This window comes from Panthera leo, chromosome E3 (assembly GCF_018350215.1).
Source record: "Panthera leo isolate Ple1 chromosome E3, P.leo_Ple1_pat1.1, whole genome shotgun sequence".
NCBI lineage: Eukaryota > Metazoa > Chordata > Mammalia > Carnivora > Felidae > Panthera > Panthera leo.
In genome coordinates, this window is record NC_056694.1 from 38,829,316 (window position 1) to 38,846,562 (window position 17,247).

Here is a 17,247-nt window from a genome sequence, read left to right on the forward strand (position 1 = left end):
AATAACATAATTTGACAATAAATTTCATATTAAAAAATAAGCAAGGGTCTTAAAATAAAAAAACATTATAATATCTGCAGTACACACGATAGAACGATAGTAGTTCAAAGCATAACAAGGCCCGTATGAAACTGGCCCCTCTCTCTCAGAATACCTCATTGGCCTATACTCACCCCACGTCTTGTGACGGCGTCACATGACGCAACAGAGGTTAAAGACTGGGGCCGACGACAACGCCGTTCCTGAGCTCCGAGTGCCGCCACGTGGAGGGGATAACTAGGGCACATCTAGGGCTCAAAATGTCCTCGGGTGAGGGGAGGGCGGGCAGCGGCAACCTGGCAGACGTGCCCGGTCTGTGGCGTGAACGTCTCTGGTGACCGTCCTGAGGGGCCCACCGGCAACAGGCACGAAGACTGTCCCCCCGCGAGCTGCTGTGGTGGTCCCTCCGAAGTTTGGATCGAGTCGCCCCACTTGGGCCTGCCCGGTTGTGGGATGGGCGGTTTTAGGTCTCAAGGATCCCAGGTCAGAGGGCGGGAGAAATGCTGGAAGTTTGGAGTTGTGGCCGACTACTGGAAGAAACTAGAATTCAGGATCTAGCCTAGGTGAAGACAAACACCAAAGATAATCCGCGGTGCCAGAATATACCTGTGAAGGTGTGTCACTGAAGCAGACCTGTTCTCTCTGTAATCGCCCCGATCTGTGGCAAGGACAACCGTAGCAAGACTATTTTGTTTGCAAATTCAGTCTAGTCGCGATAAACTCGGCTCTCTTGTTTGCGTGAGTGCAGCAAGAATAGGGACTGACCATCCAGGCTCTTTCAAGTCTGCTTTCCTGGAACTTTTCATAAGGAATCTCAGATGGAACTCTGAAAGGCCTCTCCAGGCTAAGAAGCCAAGCCGACACCTCCCTGTCGATCTTACCTAGAATACCTATAAATTTGGGGGGCAGTCCCTCTTCGTGAGGTTCCTGGGCCTGTCAGGAGGCAATCTTCCTGACTCACATGATAAGGCTGTTGGGAACCCCAGCAAGGTTATCAGGCTGATTTTTCCAAGGGTTGGTTCCACACAGTCACTCTTTGTTCCTTAGCGCTGTCTGGTCATATCTCAGTCTATGCGCGTCGTTCTCAGATATGATATTCTAGCCAAAGCCTTGGTAATATGACCAGTGTTTCCAATAGTGTCCTGTTGCAAGGAGAACAGATTCTTATTGGACTTCCACAAATGCGTTGCTATGAAAATATAAGCATACTTACTGGGAGTTTCCAAAGTCTGGAGGGATGAGGTAGGGAGAAAACGTAGCTGCTTTATCTTTGTTTACAAAGGTAGACTTCACAGACTGCCGTGAGTCATAGCTGGTTTAAGACAAAGTTTCCTTGAATCTGGAGAACAAGAGAGTAAAGAACCAGCAACGTTTCAAACAAAAGTCATAGAAACGTGTAAGGATCCTCATCGGGTCCGTCAGTCCCCTGAAATTAATCCTTGTTGATCTTGCTCTTTTGTCAGCAGGTTTTACAAATCTAGTTTTGCTTTCGAGTTCGGTAAATTCTTTCGCAGTTGAGTGATGCGATCTGAGAGTTCTCAGAAACCTGTATTCTAAAGCACCTGTCAGTCCTTGCTATGAATGTCTATGCAGACGAAACAGTTTTCCAAAAGCATCAGAGTACAGCAGCAACTGTCTGTAAGTGACAAAAGACTTGAAGATGGACATGGTTAGAGAGCTGATGGAAGTGTATTACAACGCAGCTGACAAGGAAATCTGGTTATTTTGGGGACACACAACATTTTAAGGTGATAACTGGAATAATGACTGATAATATTACATATCAGATTTTTTGCAGCTTCAGATAATTTCTGGAACACTTATATTAATAACGTATATCCATACAAGGATGTTAAGAAAGAAGTTACAGCATTATCTCTTATTTGAAAATGCTTCCCATGTAATATAATGTATCAAGTAAGACTAGTTAAAATTAAAAGAATTTTTGAATGTTTGTTTATTTTTGAGAAAAAGAGAGAGAGCGTGCATGAGCAGGGAAGGGGCAGAGAGGGAGACACAGAATGCAAAGCAGGCTCTGGGCTCTGAGCTGTCAGCGCAGAGTCCGATGCCGGGCTTGAACCCATAAATTGTGAGATCATGACCTGAGCCCAAGTCTGACGCTTTATCATCTCAGTCACCCAGATGCCCCTGCCCCCTCCAAACCTATTTTTACAGCGCTTATAACAGTGATTCTGGTTTTCCCCTTTTTCATTTTGAAATAATCAGCTTCACTTTAGGACAAAATTACTTTGGGGAAGCCAGGCTGGCTTGGTCAGTGGAGCATGAGACTCTCGGTCTCGGGGTCATAAGTTCGAGCCCCATGTTGGGTGTAGAGATTATTAAAAATGGGACAAAATTACTTTCTTTTTACTTATCATTTCTAGTAGTTTAAATTATATATATTAATTAGAACGATTAATCTTTACAAAAGTTATTTTCTAGTGAAAACTAAGAAGCAATTGTGAACTGCTACACAGCAGTTGGGTTAGGGTTAGGGGTTGTCAAATGTATGATATTTCTTAATTCCTAAAAACATAACATTTCCTCATAATGCAATTTTTTCCAATTAAACTGCAGAGGCATCAACCCATAATTACGGGGAGTGCCCTGTGAAGAGTAATTATTTGGACTCAGGGTCCAATGGGGTCTCCTGAGGGGCACCCGGGGGGCTCAGTCGGTTGAGCATCTGACTCTCGAGTTCGGCTCAGGTCACGATCCCAGGGGTGTGGGATCGAGCCCCGTGTCTGGCTCCGTGCTGAGCATGGAGTCTGCTTAAGATGGTCTCTCTCTCTCTCTCTCTCTCTCTCTCTGCCCCTCTCCCTGCTTGTGCACTCTCTCTCTAAAATAAAAATTAAAAATAAAATAGTACTAGTCAATACTACTAGTGAACATTAAAACTAGTGCATTAAAAAAATGGGGCCTCTTGCGGGTTGGCAATAAAGAGGGGATCGTTTGGTCGCCACGGCATAGAAACTATAAACCCATCGGACCATGCCAAATTTGCACAGGAGACGGGCCTCATCTCGATGTTTGCTGTTGCCTGTGGGCCTTGGCAGAGATCTCGCCACGGGCACGGTGCCTGGCAATAAATATCCTGGTGAAGAGGCGGAGGCCCAGGTAGGAGTCTCCGTGGCTCCAGGGGCCTTCGCCTTCCCTTTCCCTCTGTCTCCTCCCGAGAGGCCTTGATAACCCTGTCAGCGTTTCCCTTGGTGGCAGGGAAGCCAGAACATTTTGGATGCTGTCACCGTGAGACCTTGTAGGCCACTCTCCTTTCCAGGGCGTCCCAAGAGACCTCCCCGGGATCGGGGTCTGCCTCCACTGGCATGCTATGTACAGGCTCTTTGGGAGAAGCCCCAGGCCTCTGGGCTGCTACACCAAGGCTTGGCATGCTGGCATGCACGGCACTGAACGATGTCTGGAAGCTTCTGCGGGGTTTGCACCTATCGAGGAGCTGGTATATTAGGATGTGCTGGCACCAGAGGTTCAGAGCATTCACATCTGTCCATTAATTTTTGTAGTGGTATCATACCAGGAATAGGACCCACATCAGGGGATGAACAGTGACAGCAGTGAGTGAAGCAGTGAGAGAGAGACCGTGGCCTTCGTTGTATTTTCCCTCTGGTGGCACCACAGGTTTCTGGTTACAAGGCTATTTGACTCCTCTGGGTGAGGACACACGGTTAGGGCACGACCCGCTGACTCAATGGTCACTGGAATATGTCTCCCGTCCCGCTCGCCCACGGGAATCTTTTCCTTGGGCCTTCAGCCCAGAGCCTCTCCGCGGGCAGGGACGCCAGCCTGGCGATCCAATCTGCCCGCCTCCGTTCTCCTTGGCCTTGAGAGGTGCAGAACCCTCACACACATTCATAGCCAACTAAGGCCTTTATAATTAGTGGTCTAACGAGATGATTAGACCGCATGGCCTCGATCACACCGCTCCAGGGAGGCCCGCGGATAATTATGGCGGCTGTGACCTCTTGGGTCAGATACCGCAGGCAACACACAACAGAGGCGACACGCAGAAGCGCAGAGCAGCGTGCGAGGCTGCCCGTGAGCAGTGCTGCTTCCCCAGGCGGTGTTCCCGAGTCAGGTAGGGGTGAGTGAGCAAGCCGCGCTCCCCTCAGCTAACCGCAAGGGCAGTCACGCAACCCTGCTGGCGACGGTGGCCGCCCTGTGTGTGGTTGGAGCCTCTCGGTCACCGGTGTCCCGACTGGCCCAGCCCTGTGGCTCTTACTATGACTGCAAGACACCCTTTGGCAATAACCATCAGGAAACTATGAAAAAAATAATAATAATAAAGGTTTATTACGTCAGGACCAGAAAATTATACAACATACCTGGGGCCAGGCAGTGAGGTCTCTGGGAAGCAGGGACAGAGAGCCCGAGCGTGGGAGGGCAGGCTCACAGGCCTAGGGTTCTGCTCTGGTTGGGGTCCAGGGTGGGGGCCTAGGGTTTCATGAGCTCACTCTTTATTGCTAAATTTAAAACATAAGAGCAGGAGGGACGCCTGGGGGGCTCAGTTGGTTGAGCATCTCTGTTTGCCTCAGGCCATGGTCTCACAGTTCGTGAGTTCGAACCCTGCATCAGGCTCTGTGCTGACAGCTCAGAGCCTGCCTGGGAGTCTCTCTCTCTCCCTCTCTCTCTGCCTCTCCCCTGATCACGCTCTTTCTTTCTCTCTCTTTTTTTTACACTCTTTCTTTCTCAAATAAATAAACTTAAAAAAAAAAAAGTAAGAGTAGGAATTTAAAGCTGTGGGGGTGGACAAGGGCCCAAGTGTTCAGTTACTGAAATCGACCAAACACTCTAAGACAAAGGAGCCCCAGCTGGGGAGGTGGCCTGGCTCTTCAGTGTGGCTGGCAATGTGTTTGAGAAAGCCAGATATATATATATATATATACGTATACATATATATATATATATATGTATACGTATATATATATATATATTTTTTTTCCCAGCAGACACCTCTTTGAAACAGATGCTTGGCCAATCAAAGCTTAAGTCAGGCACCTGCATTACCAAACCAAATACAACGTTCAGGGCCTACACTTCAGAAGCATTTAGGTTTTCCCCATCTTTTTGTATGACGAAATTGCACCAACACTGTATTTGTAAGAATGTCTCTGCTGGACCTTCAGCCTGTAGGCGACCCTCCAGCAAGCAGCTCCCCGTGTGGCTCTGGGGCTCTGCCGTGCAGGGCTAAGGTGATGCCAGGTGGGGGGAGACCACTTTACATTTTCTTACTATATCCATATACGTATCAGTATCTGTAACCATATCTATCTATATACTTACGTTGTGGAGATAAGCTTAGGAATCCCCCGGGCTTAAACCAATGGGTTAACAAGGCATAAAGAAATACAAAGTCATAAAATGCTCACACCTGAGTTTGGGTAAACCAGATTAGCACTCCAAGCGGGGTGCAAAGATACTCCGAGAATAGGGAAGCACAAAGGTGCCAGGATTAGGGAGATGCAATGCACCCCAAAATAGAGAGGGGGTGCAGAGCCCCCAAAATAGAGAGAGGCAAAGGCCTGAAATAGAAATGGCACAAAGGTGCCCAATACACAGGAATAACAAGATTAGATATTCAGGGTGAAAGCACCCCAAATTTACTACTATAACAGAAAGCTGCTTTTATAGGAGAATAGGGCCAGGTTAGGTAAATGGTGAATGGGACTTTGGATCACTGCGCTGCAGGCAAATCAGCCCAGAGTGGAGATGGTTAACCAAAGAAAAGGTGCCTTATTAACCCTGAGGTTATTCCCCCTGTCTGTCACCTCCCCTAGGTTGGCAAAGATAAACAGGCACAGAGCCTTCTGCCTGCTGTTAACAACCATCTACCCATCTGACCGGTGCCCGGATTTTGTTTTATATTGACCCAAACCCCAAACACCGTATATCTTTAAAAACCCCCTTTTCGCTCATGTCCACAGGTTACCGTTCACACCCATGTGTCAACACACCCATTGTCTGTACACACCCATCACGTTTGCAAGCCTTCTGATCTGAATAAATATGGGGCAAGGACCTTTATTCGGGGCTCTTGTCTTTTTCCCAGACATTAGCCATCTCTCGTTTGAATCCTGTGTCCGCTCTTTTGCTGGCCAAAAGAGAACTTTAGACTTAGAGTCTATGACTATATATATATAATATACTATATATATGCTATATAGTATATATATATTACATATATTACATATCATCTATATTTATATATATAGTTCTATGTACAGTTCTATATATTATAGTTATATGTATAGTTCTATATATAGGATATATATATGTGATATATATAGTTCTACATATGATATATATATAGTACTATATAATATACATATACAAACTATAGTTAACTATCTAGACAGATATACACATAAATACACACACATACATGCCTCTTTTGTAACGTTTCTTTTATTTTTAAGTAATCTCTACCCACACAACCCTGAGATCAAGAGTCACATGCTCTACTAACTGAGCTAGCCAGGCACCCCTCTAATTTTATAATTCTTTTTTAAGTAGGGTTCGGGCCTAGGGTGGAGCCCAGCGTGGGGCTTGAGCTCATGACCTGAGGTGACACCAAGTGTTGGACACTTAACTGACTGAGCCACGTAGGCACCCCTAATTTTATAATTTTTTATAAGTTTATTTATTTTTGAGAGAGAGAGAGAGAGAACAAGTGGGGAAGGGGCCGAGAGAGAGGGAATCCCAAGCAGGCTCTGTGCTGATTGCATGGAGCCTGATGTAGGGCTTGAACTCATGATCTGTGCGATCACGACCTGAGCAGAGATCAAGAGTCGGATGCGTGAGTGACTAAGCCACCCAGGCACCCCTAATTTTGTAATTGTTAAGTGACGGGATTTCATTGGTTGATCTTTTACTTTTCAGTGGTTTTCTTGTTTTCCCCAGTGTTTTTAAATAAAAAGATGCCAAGCCTGGTAGTCATAATTCATCCGAATTTTCATAAAACAATCCTAAGAAAATAAAATTACTGCTTTTAAAGCTGTAGAAATTTCTGAATCATAGAGAGCATCCACCCCAAGAAGGAGTGGGGGGTGGGGGAACATACTGACCCGGGCCAGGACGTGCTGTACGAAGGCTGCTGTGTGGTGTGCGGCCAAGGAGGCAATGCTCCCAAACGCTGTAGACCAGGACGGTCCCTGTGGCTTTTCCTCACCAGGTTCCTTTCTAGTGTCTTACTTCTCCCGGTCCTGGGCACAGGAACAGAGTCACGGTCTAGGGGCTTGGATCTGAGGCATCTTTGGGGCCCCCGTGCCGCTGAGAGGCTGCTCAGGCAAACACTCTGCTTGCCGAGACCCTGGCCTGCCCGTCCTGTACTGAGGCTGCTAGTGCTGGCCAGGCCACACAGCCCACCTGGGGCCTGGAAGCTACAAGGACTGGCCAGGAAGGTGCTTGCGGGCCTGTGGGACGAGCTGGGCTGCAGCTGAGGCCTCCAGCTCAAAAGGAGACACCGGAGACCCTCCCAAGTGGTTGGGGCACTGTATCAGCCCCGGGAGCTAGGCTTCTGCTGGGGTCTGGTGTCCCTCTGGAGGACAGGGTGTGATTCTTTTCCAGACATCCCCCCTTGGCCACTTCTGATTGGTAGGTGCCTATTTGTTTGTGTCCTGCACGGCTGGAACAGGAGCTCCAGGGCCCCAGGTCCAGGACTCAAGGGGTGGAAACACGAGTGGCCCCACTCACCCCTGTCCCAGCGGCCACCAACATTGTTTCCGCCTCTCAGGCTCCGCTGGCCCAGCGGCCTCAGCTCCAGAAGAAAGGGTGCATCCACGGCGCTGCGACAAGGACACGAAACAGGAGGCTGAAGGCACAGGCCAGGCCCGTCCACCTGGAGAACAAGCAGAGGCAGGGTGCAAGCTGATTCTTAGAGTGGATGGAAAAGCAGCTACAAAAAAGGTTGGTCTGGGAGGCTCTAGCAAGCAGTTTCAGGTTTTATCCTGAAAGCATTGGGAAAGTTTTAAGCATTTTATTTTATTTTTTCCCCATGTTTACTTACTTATTTTGAGAGAGAGAGAGAGAAAAAAGTGCACAGGGAGGGGAAAGGCAGAGAGAGGGGGAAAGAGAGACTCCCAATCAGGGTAGGTGCTGTCTGTGCAGAGCCCGACGTGGGGCTCGATCTCTTGAATCGTGAGATCGTGACCTGAGCTGAAACTGAGGGTTGGACACTCAACTGACTGAGCCACCCAGGTGCCCCTTAAGCATTTTAGAAGGTTGCATTTAAGGACTATTACTCTAACAAGCTAGACACTGAAGTGTTAAACAGTATCCGTCTCTGGAGGATGGAACTGCCTGTGCTCATTTCTCTGTTTATCTGTGTTTTCTCATGTGTCCTCCAGTGACAGTGGCTGACAGGTATGTATCAGTGTCCTGAAGCTGCCATAACACACTGCCACACACTGGGAGGCCTACGGCAGCATGGATCCATTCTTGCCCAGTCTAGAAGCCACAAGTCCTAAATCAAGGTGTTGCGGGGCTTTGCTCCTCCAGAGGCGGCTTCTCTGCCTTTCCCAGCTTTTGGCGGCTGCTAGCACTCCTTAGCTTGTGACCACCCCCCCAATCTCTGCCATCATCTTCTCATGGCCTTCTCCCAGCATCTGTCTCTTCTACTTAGGATGACACCGGTCACTGGATTTCGGGTCTACCCTAAATGCATGATAATTTTGTCTGGAGACCCTTAGCTATATCTGCAAAGTCCCTTATTCCAAATAAGGTTACATTCTGAGGTTTTGAATGGACATGAAGTTTGGGGCGGGGGACACTAGTCAACCCACTATACCGTGGGACACAAAATTTCAAAGGAAAATTTCAAAATCCCTCTGGAGGACCCCTGAAAGCTGGAGGGGAAGCCTGGAGGCCGGGAGCCTAAAGAGGAGGCATTGCTGGAGTCCAGGCCCGCCTGTGGGCATCAGCGGTGGGAAGGACAGAGGGCAGCATGCTGGGAAAGCTGTGCAAGCCAAGTCAGTAAGACTCTGGGCTGCTGGCTTTCTGGCTTGGATGAAGGTGCTACTTACCCAGATGGGAATGACAAGAGAAGCAGTTTCGGGAGGAAGAGCCATCAGAAAACCTCCATGAGCCGGGAATTGCCTCCCAGCACGACCAAGAGCGACTCCTCTCTGAAGGAGTCCTAAAACTAAAGAATCGGTGGAACAGGAGTTTGTGCCTTCCTGCTACGGTCCAGTTTTCTAATTGTCACATATGCCTAACTGTGCCACTTTGCAAAGGGTGGACCATAAACCTAATACGCACATTTCAGAATGTATGGCTTTGTGCATCCTGCTAGTTTAGCCACGTTGTAAATTTCCATAAAGGAAGACTGCAATGTTCAAGCTCACTCACGATGAGTGACATGCCAACTAAAGCCACACTGGCATAAGCTGGATTTCATTAAGATTAAAAACCTTCAGGGGCACCTGGGTGGCTCAGTTGGTTGAGCATCCGACTACGGCTCAGGTCACGATATCACGGTCCATGGGTTCGAGCCCCAGGTTGAACTCTGTGCTGACAGCTCAGAGCCTGGAGCCTGCTTAGAATTCTGTGTCCCCCTCTCTCTCTACCTCTCCCCCGCTCGTGCTATGTCTCTCAAAAATAAAACGTTAAAAAAACTTTAAAAACTTCATGCATGGAAAGGACACTATCAAAACACAAAAAACAACCCATAGAATGGGAGGATATAGTCACAAATCAGATATCTGATAAGTAATCGATACCAATAATATATAGAGAACTCTTGTAACTCAGGAACAAGAAAACCAACCCAATAAAAGAATGGACGAAGGACCCAAATAGACAATCCTCCAAGGAAGATCCTCAAATGAACAAAAAACACATGACAAGAGGCTCAATGTCATCAGAGAAAGGCTAATCAAAGATACAACGAGGGGCGCCTGGGTGGCTCAGTCGGTTGGCCATCTGACTCTTGGTTTCAGCTCAGGTCATGATCTCACGGTATGTGGGTTCGAGCCCCATGTTGGGCTCTTTGCTGACACTGAGGAGCCTGCTTGGGATTGTCTCTGTTTCCCTCTCCACTTGCCTCTCTCTCTGTGTCTCAAAATAAGTGAATAAACTTAAATTAAAAATAAAGATACGAGATTGCACCTCACACCCGCTAGCATCGCTGAAGTCACAGGGACAGACAAGTGCTGGCGAGGCCGTGGAGAAACGAACGCTCGCGCACCGCTGGTGGGGACGCAAAATGGTGTGGCCCCAGGGGAACACAGTGTGGCGCTTCCTCAAATAGCTTAAACATGGAATTACAGATGACCCGGCAATTCTAATCCTGGGTGCACACCTGAGAAATAAAAACAGACGTGTACACAGAAAGCTGTACGCCAACATTCACGGCAGCATCGTTCACAACGGCCCAAACGTGGAAACTCAAACGTCCACCAGTGAACGAACGGACAAACAAAAGGTGGGATGAACATTCAACGGAATACATTCGACCGTGACAGAGAAGGAAGCTCTGACACGTGCTACTACACACAGAAACCTCGAAAACATTACGTTCAGTGCAATAAGCCAGGCATAAAAGGAGAGAGAGTGTGTGATTCCATGCATAGGGGACCTGGAAGAGGCAAATTTATAGACACAGAAAACAGAGTAAAGGTTACTGGGCTGGGAGAAGGAGGAAGAAGGAGTTATCGTTCACGGGGACAGTTCGGGTGATGAAAAGGGTCTGGAAAGGGACGGTGGTGATGGTGGCAAAACACTGAATATACTTCACGCTGCTGAACGGCCTGTGAATAGTTAAAACGGTACATTTCAGGGTGTGTACATTTTGCCACTACACTGAATTCCACCTCTCACTTACCAGGTTAGCAGAAATTGGGAAATACAGCAACCCACTCTGTTGGCGAGGCTGTGGGAAAGCAGGCCTTCTCATATTTTGCTTGTGGGAGGAATCTGTCATTACCAACAAAACTCCATGCCTTTACCTTTCGCCTTAGCAATCCGGCTTCTAGGAATTTCTCTTGTAGGTACACCTCAACAATACAAAAATACCTCTGACTTGGTTACTCATGGCAGCTGGGTGTGTAACGATAAAATATTAGAAACAATTTAGATGCTCATACATAAATGAGTGATTGAATCGAAGTCCATCCACCCATCTCCGTAAATTGACGTGGACTGATTTCCAGGCCGTATTGCTAAGTGAACAACAGGAAGCGTGAAAAAGTATCTAGAGCGTGCAACTTTGCGTAGGAAAGAAGGGGAATTAAGAAAATACACATTTGCCTCCTCACCTGAGCAAAGAGTAACCTAGGAAAGAAAAACCTAAGAGGACTGAGATTGACTGCACGGGGTGGGGAGGGAACGAGAGAGAAGCCATTTCCCTGAACGTACCTTTTGGTACTGCCTTTTGGAATCAAGTTATCGCTTCGAGTACTCGAAAAAAAGAAAATAGACCAAACCTTCAAGGAAGAGGAATCTTCAAGGGAGGAAAAGTCCTAAAATGTAATACACACAGAAACAAATGAATCAAAAGCATTATTTCAAATGAATAACACAAACACACTCAAGGGTGAGGAGAAAAACAATAACATAAGCAACTTTTGAATATAGAATTCAGAGCATATGCCCCCAAGATAAAGACAAAAAGAACTCCAAACAAATATTTAACTCTAATCGGTAGGCTCCCCACCGCTCCAGACATAGATGGAACAAATCTGAAGCTACTTTTTGGAATTCTAGGAAATTGAACAAATCAATCAATCGATGGGTGAATCGGGAGCCAAGTTCTCAGGGCTGGAGAATACAGTTACAGACACCGGCGCGGGGGTTGCGGGGGTGGGGGGGGAGGTCGGGGGAGGAGGAGGAGAGGAGAGAAAAACCCTGCAGCATTAGGCTGGAATTACAGACGTTGTAAACTCTGGGGTGTGCACATCTTATCCATTTCCCAGCTTTGTTTTCCAAGAAGGCCCAGAAGTAATGATGCCACACGGAGTCTAAGTACACCTACAACCCTTATCTTGGTTTGTGGACACATTTTTCTCTATTTCCACCAGATACTTCTTCTTTTTCCGTTTTGAAAACTACCAGGGGAAAACTAGAAATTTTACAGCAGAGAAACCACACTGACCACTTCTTCAACACATGAATCAAAGTCAGCGTTGGCAGTAATGGAACTCTTGGGAAGAATGTCCCTCTTCATATTGGGTACTGAGGACACAGCATTCATTTCCATGTTTTTCCCACCCAAAGTGCGGAACCTGAATCTAAACAGGATGAAGCATCAGACAGACCCAACTTAAGGCACGTTCTGCAAAATAAATGGCCTGTACTCTCCAAAAGTGACAATGTCATGAGTTACAAACGAAGAATTAGGAACTGTTCCAGATTCGTCTAAAAAAGACACGACAACTGAATGCAATGGATACATGGTTTTGAATTTCTTGTTGCTATCAAGGATTTGTTGGAACAACGGACAACGTTGCAATAAGGTCTGTAAATTACCGTAGCGTGTCAATCTTATCTTCCTGATTTTGAAATCTGTACTGTGGATGTCAGGGAATTCACCGTTCTTCCCACAGGAAAAGAAGAACCCTCACCCATGGGGTTGTCATGAGCGTCAAATGCAGAACTTGGCCCCAAACAGTAGGTAAATACAGGGAAGGATAATTGTGGTAGGAACGAGTCTCAGGGGAAGCGGTGGGTTTTAAGATACCACCACCCTACACCCTCAACTTCAGAAACACCAGCTCGGGCCCAGAGAGACTGTTCCCTAGGCTGCTCAGAGGTGCTTCCGCTCACGGGAGCATTGCCCATAGGTGCCGGGTTCCAGGCAGCGGGTTTAGAACAGCGCCCGGGGCCACCGCTCCCACCCGGGGCCACCACTCCCACCCGAAACCGCGGGGCTTTCCTGGTCCAGCTCCTGAGACGGGTATTTGGTAAAATCAAATACAAAGCCCCAAAGTCAAAGGGGCGGCAGTTGAGTACGGGACCTCGTGAGGGTGCGAGACGCCCCCCCCACCCCCCAACCGAGGTAGGGGCGCGGCCAAGGGCGAGCCCAAGGTCGACTAGCAGGTGGCGGTCTGAGAGGCTCAGCGGCTTTCAGCTGTGCTGGGAGAGCGGGACTCCTCCTCAGGTTGCAAACGCGGACTTTAAAAAGGTACCAGGAGGCACTCTGCAGAGGGGTGAAGAATCTGAGGGTGTTTGTAACGTTGTTGCCCTGCCACGTTTAACGTGTCCCAGGTTCTGTAGAAAACGGCATCGGTGCCCGGCCGCCTTACCCGGAGGAACTAGTACGAAAAGTATCCCCCAAGGCAGCCGGCCGGCCCCGTTCAGCACTATCTGCAGCGGTGGAAGCTGCCAACCCCCTCGGCCAGCTGCCGTGGCTTTTGCCTCAGGCCCTGGGCCTGACGCCGGGCTCTGAAGTTAGGAGTGTACCCGCCGCCTAGGGTCTGCGGGGGCTTCTGCCCGGTGCGGCAGGCCGGGTGCGACGCTGCCGCGGGCTCGCCGCGCGAGGCCCGTGGCCACAGGCAAGCAGTTAGGTCGCTGGGCTCGGACCATCAACTCCAAACATGGGGAGACAAAATGGCGGCCGTGCCTCGGGCCGAAGCCACATACGGGTTCCGCGGCACGCACGAACTGCAACTCCCAGAATGCTCTGGTTAGAAAGTGGGAGGGCAAGGAGCGCGCCAGCGTCCCTCGATGTGGCGCTAGGCCCCCATGCCCCGCCTCCCCCCCGGCGGAAATACTCCGAATACGTGGCCCCCTCTGGGCCTCTCACCCGCCCTTCCTCGCACTGGCCGAAGGGATTCGTAGTTCCCTTGGCTGCTGCGTTGAACCTCCCTTGGGCCTTAAGAAACTACACTTCCCGAAGTGGCCTCGGCGCCTGCGCAAAGCGCCGCGGGACGTACTACGGTTCCCGGCGGGCCCCGCGACGCGCGCGGGTGCGTGCTGACGCGCTTCGTCGGTCGTGCTGACGTGCAGCGCGGCCCAGGCGGGGTGCGAGTGGCGCAGTCGGAGCCCGCTGCGGCCCCTGAGGAAGCGACGAGGCGTCTGTGTCGGCTGAGCCAGGCGGACCGGCGAGGCGAGGCGGCAGCTCCTGGCCCCGAGGGACTCGGGAGCGTGAGCAGCGGCAGCACCTCTCCCCCTCGGAGGCGGCGGGCGGAGGCGGCGGCGGCGGCGGCGGCGGGTGAGAGGGTGAGGGAGCGCGCGAGCCGGGTGGGGGAGGGGCGGCGGCCCCGGCGCGAGGCCAAAGCGCGCGGAGAACGGTCCAGGCCGCCGCGCGCACGCGCGCTCGCCGCCCCTAGCTCACGCGGACGCCTTCGCTCGCCCGCCTCCCCTCCCCCTTCCCTTCGGTTCCCGTCGCGCGCGGGCTTTTCCCTGCCTTCCCCTCCCCCATGGCAACGGCCCGCGCCGCCGAGGGCTCGCGGGCTCGCGCGCGCTCGCGACGAGGAGGGGGAAGCGCGCGCCTCGGCTTCTCGCCACCCCCACGCGTGCGGCCGAGGAGGGCCTCCCGCAGCTACCCCTTTCGACATTTTGTCGGCGGGGAGGCGGCGGCCGTGGCCGTGGCGCGTTCCCGGGTCCCTCCCCCCCGAGCCTCTCGGGCCTTCGGCTTCTCCGTCCCTCCCGGGGGCCTGCGGGCCGGCGCGGAGCCTCCCAGACTCCCGGGCGCCGCGCAGCCCCCTCCCCCACCCCTCAAGGCCGAAAATAGGCCTTGGCCGCCCAGCCGGCGCAGGGGAGGCCTGGAACCGGGTGCCCTGGAGACGTAGGTAGTTCGCGCCCGTTGCTGGCGGCCTTGAAGCGGCAGGGAGACGCAAGCTCTGCGGCTTGGCTTGTTTTGTTTGAACGTAAAGGTGACGTGCTCGGCCCAGGTATGCGAGGGAGTGTAGGTGCCCCCCCTCCGCCCCCCCCCCGGCCCCCCACTCCTTCATTGTCTTCTCGAAAGTTCAAGCTTAGCGGGGCCGGTGGGGCGCTGCCTGGGGAAGGAAACGCCGGGCTCCGCTTCAGGCTTTATCTGGCCCCCGTCTCTCCTGAGCCTTCGTGGCCACTCACGCGGGGCTAAGATGTCGTCTGGCCCCAGAATTCCAGACGAGCGTTTCGTTGTCTTTTCTCTTAAGTGTGTGAGTTGCGGTCTTGTCTTGAGCCAGGACGTAACATTTTTCTGGGTTCGGTAGCGCTGGCCCAGCCTCCCCGAATCCGCTCATCACTGAGCTTGCTGGGCTGGCTCGTGTCCGTTTCCCTGCACGCCCACCGCCTCTCTCCTGGTGCGTTTCGTTTCTTGAGTGTTTCCCGTCTTGAATTGAGGATTGTCTTGTCTCTCTTTGTCTGGCGTCGTGATAAGTTTCCCAGTAAAAGGAAAAATTTTTCTGTCTTGCAGTCGATTTTTGCTTTGTGATTTTTATCTTGGACAACTTTTGTGTTCTCACAGTCTGTGGACCCTAGTTGAGAATGTTTGTTTTACAAAGTTAGCTGTTTCGGGTGACTTCTGTGTGTGTTGATGTTCCCCCTTCGCCTTTTCCTTTTAGTGTTCTGAGCACTGCCTCGGTGCCGTGGGCTGCTTTGGGGGAGGGGGGAGGGTGAGGACTTGTTTTTTAAAGTTCTCCAATTAGTTGTGACTTAATGTCCTTTCTTTAGCAGCTGCTGGTTTGCCCTCTTAAGGGAGTGGGAGGACTTTTGTGTGAGGTGGTATGGAAGTGTGGGTGAATGGTTAAGCTGAAGAATTAATTGCACGCTGGAAGCATTCTGCGAGGAAGGCAGAAACTAGGGTGGGGTTTAGAGAGGCAAAGAAGGACCTAGGTTTAGAGTGGGGAGGATTGGTATTTGAGAAAATGAAAGTGAGTGTTGGAAGGTAAAGAAACTCATTTCTTGTGCTGTAGCGAAAATTTTCATTTTTTTGTGCATTTCTACTTGCTTTTCCTAGATTGAGCTTCATTTGTCACTCCTGTACCTTAGTGTGGTTTTCTGATTTTTCAGTCCTCTGGAGTCTGCTCCTGGGGTTGGGCAGGGGCCCAGCCTTTAGAGTTGGGGGACAGAGGTACAAGCAGTTCTGGAATTGGGCAATTTTCCTTCCATTCTCAATCTCCCCATACTTAAAATTTTGTTTTACTATATCCTTCAGGTACTCATAGGCTGTTTCTTCTGGAATTTTAAAAACATAGGCTTCCTTTGTATCCGTGTTTATCTACCTTTGCTTATTTTTCACTAATCTCTTCGCTTGTTCCTTGGGGTTTTTGAGGGGGGTAGTTTTCCCTCACATATTTGTGCTCTGTGAAGCTGTCGCGGACGAGATGAGATGGAGGAAGAAATAACGTATATGTAGTAGGAGAAAAGAATAAGAAACGTGTAGCTAAGAAATCTAACCAGAAAAATCGAGGGGGTTGAGGGCTTTTCAGAGCCATGCTGGGGTTGGGACAGGCTGAGAGGATAGAACCTTGGTGTAGGAGGCACAAAGAGAACATGGGAGAGATAAGGCAGGTCTGGAAGAGAAACACTAGGAAGCGAGATAACGGGGAATTGGTAGGGAAAGTTGACAGTTTCGCCTTAGTGAAGGGCTGTGGGGGGGGGGGGGTTCTGAGTAAGTTTAGGGCAAGGAACGTAGAAGAGGGCAGTGGGAACAGTTGGAGCAGAGGTTTGATCAGAGCATTGAGCTGCAAACAGGTGATGTCTAAGGGGAGCTAATGAGACTCGGGTGAGCTGCCGAAATCGTGAGAAATCCTATTGGGAAGGAAATTAAAGGAGCAAGATATCAGGCAAGGTAGTCGATAGCTTATAAATATTTGAAATCAGGGAAACGGCCTCTCCTCGGGGAGGTAAAGTACAAGAAGATTATGTAGCCAAGGTTCTTGTGTTTCTGATATGCATGCTGGCTTTTATTCTTGAGTGTGAGGCTGCATGGGACTCTTGGTTTATGTCAGAAACCAACCGGTCCACGTGTTTAGATACGTAGGGGTTGTTTAGTCTGTTTTGCGTTTGTGACGTGGTAGTCTGAAATTCTTAGGTCAGTTCTGAAAAGAATCTTTGGATTTGGACTGTGGGCCCGTAGGTACCGCAGATTTGTGGTAGTGGTGGTCGTGCCCTGTTTGGGGGCCTCAGTCAGTCAGTTGCCAGATGTCGGAAAGTAGATTAGTAGTAGGTGGAGACGTTGGTGCTTATGGGAGCCAAATGAGAATAAAGAGTGTGGAAAAATTCGAGAGAAATAGGTTTCTTGTTTTCTCAGGGTGGAACAAGAACATGTAGGTG

At 50.0% G+C, this 17,247-nt stretch overlaps 1 long non-coding RNA gene across 9 annotated transcripts; it reads right to left on the reverse strand.

Annotated features, from left to right (window-relative positions):
* On the reverse strand, window positions 1-13,878 carry LOC122210342. 9 transcript variants are annotated; one of them, XR_006198014.1, is made up of 7 exons: window positions 13,290-13,632; window positions 11,404-11,507; window positions 7,744-7,888; window positions 7,116-7,253; window positions 1,253-1,378; window positions 921-1,181; window positions 1-837 (listed from the first exon to the last, which is right to left on the reverse strand). It is a non-coding gene; the product is annotated as an uncharacterized LOC122210342 (long non-coding RNA). The 9 variants fall into 9 exon arrangements; XR_006198009.1 differs by lacking the exon at window positions 13,290-13,632 and adding an exon at window positions 13,790-13,878 and having other exon boundaries at window positions 1-1,181; XR_006198010.1 differs by having other exon boundaries at window positions 1-1,181; window positions 1,253-1,675; window positions 13,290-13,640.
* Window positions 13,879-17,247: the final 3,369 nt, after the last annotated feature.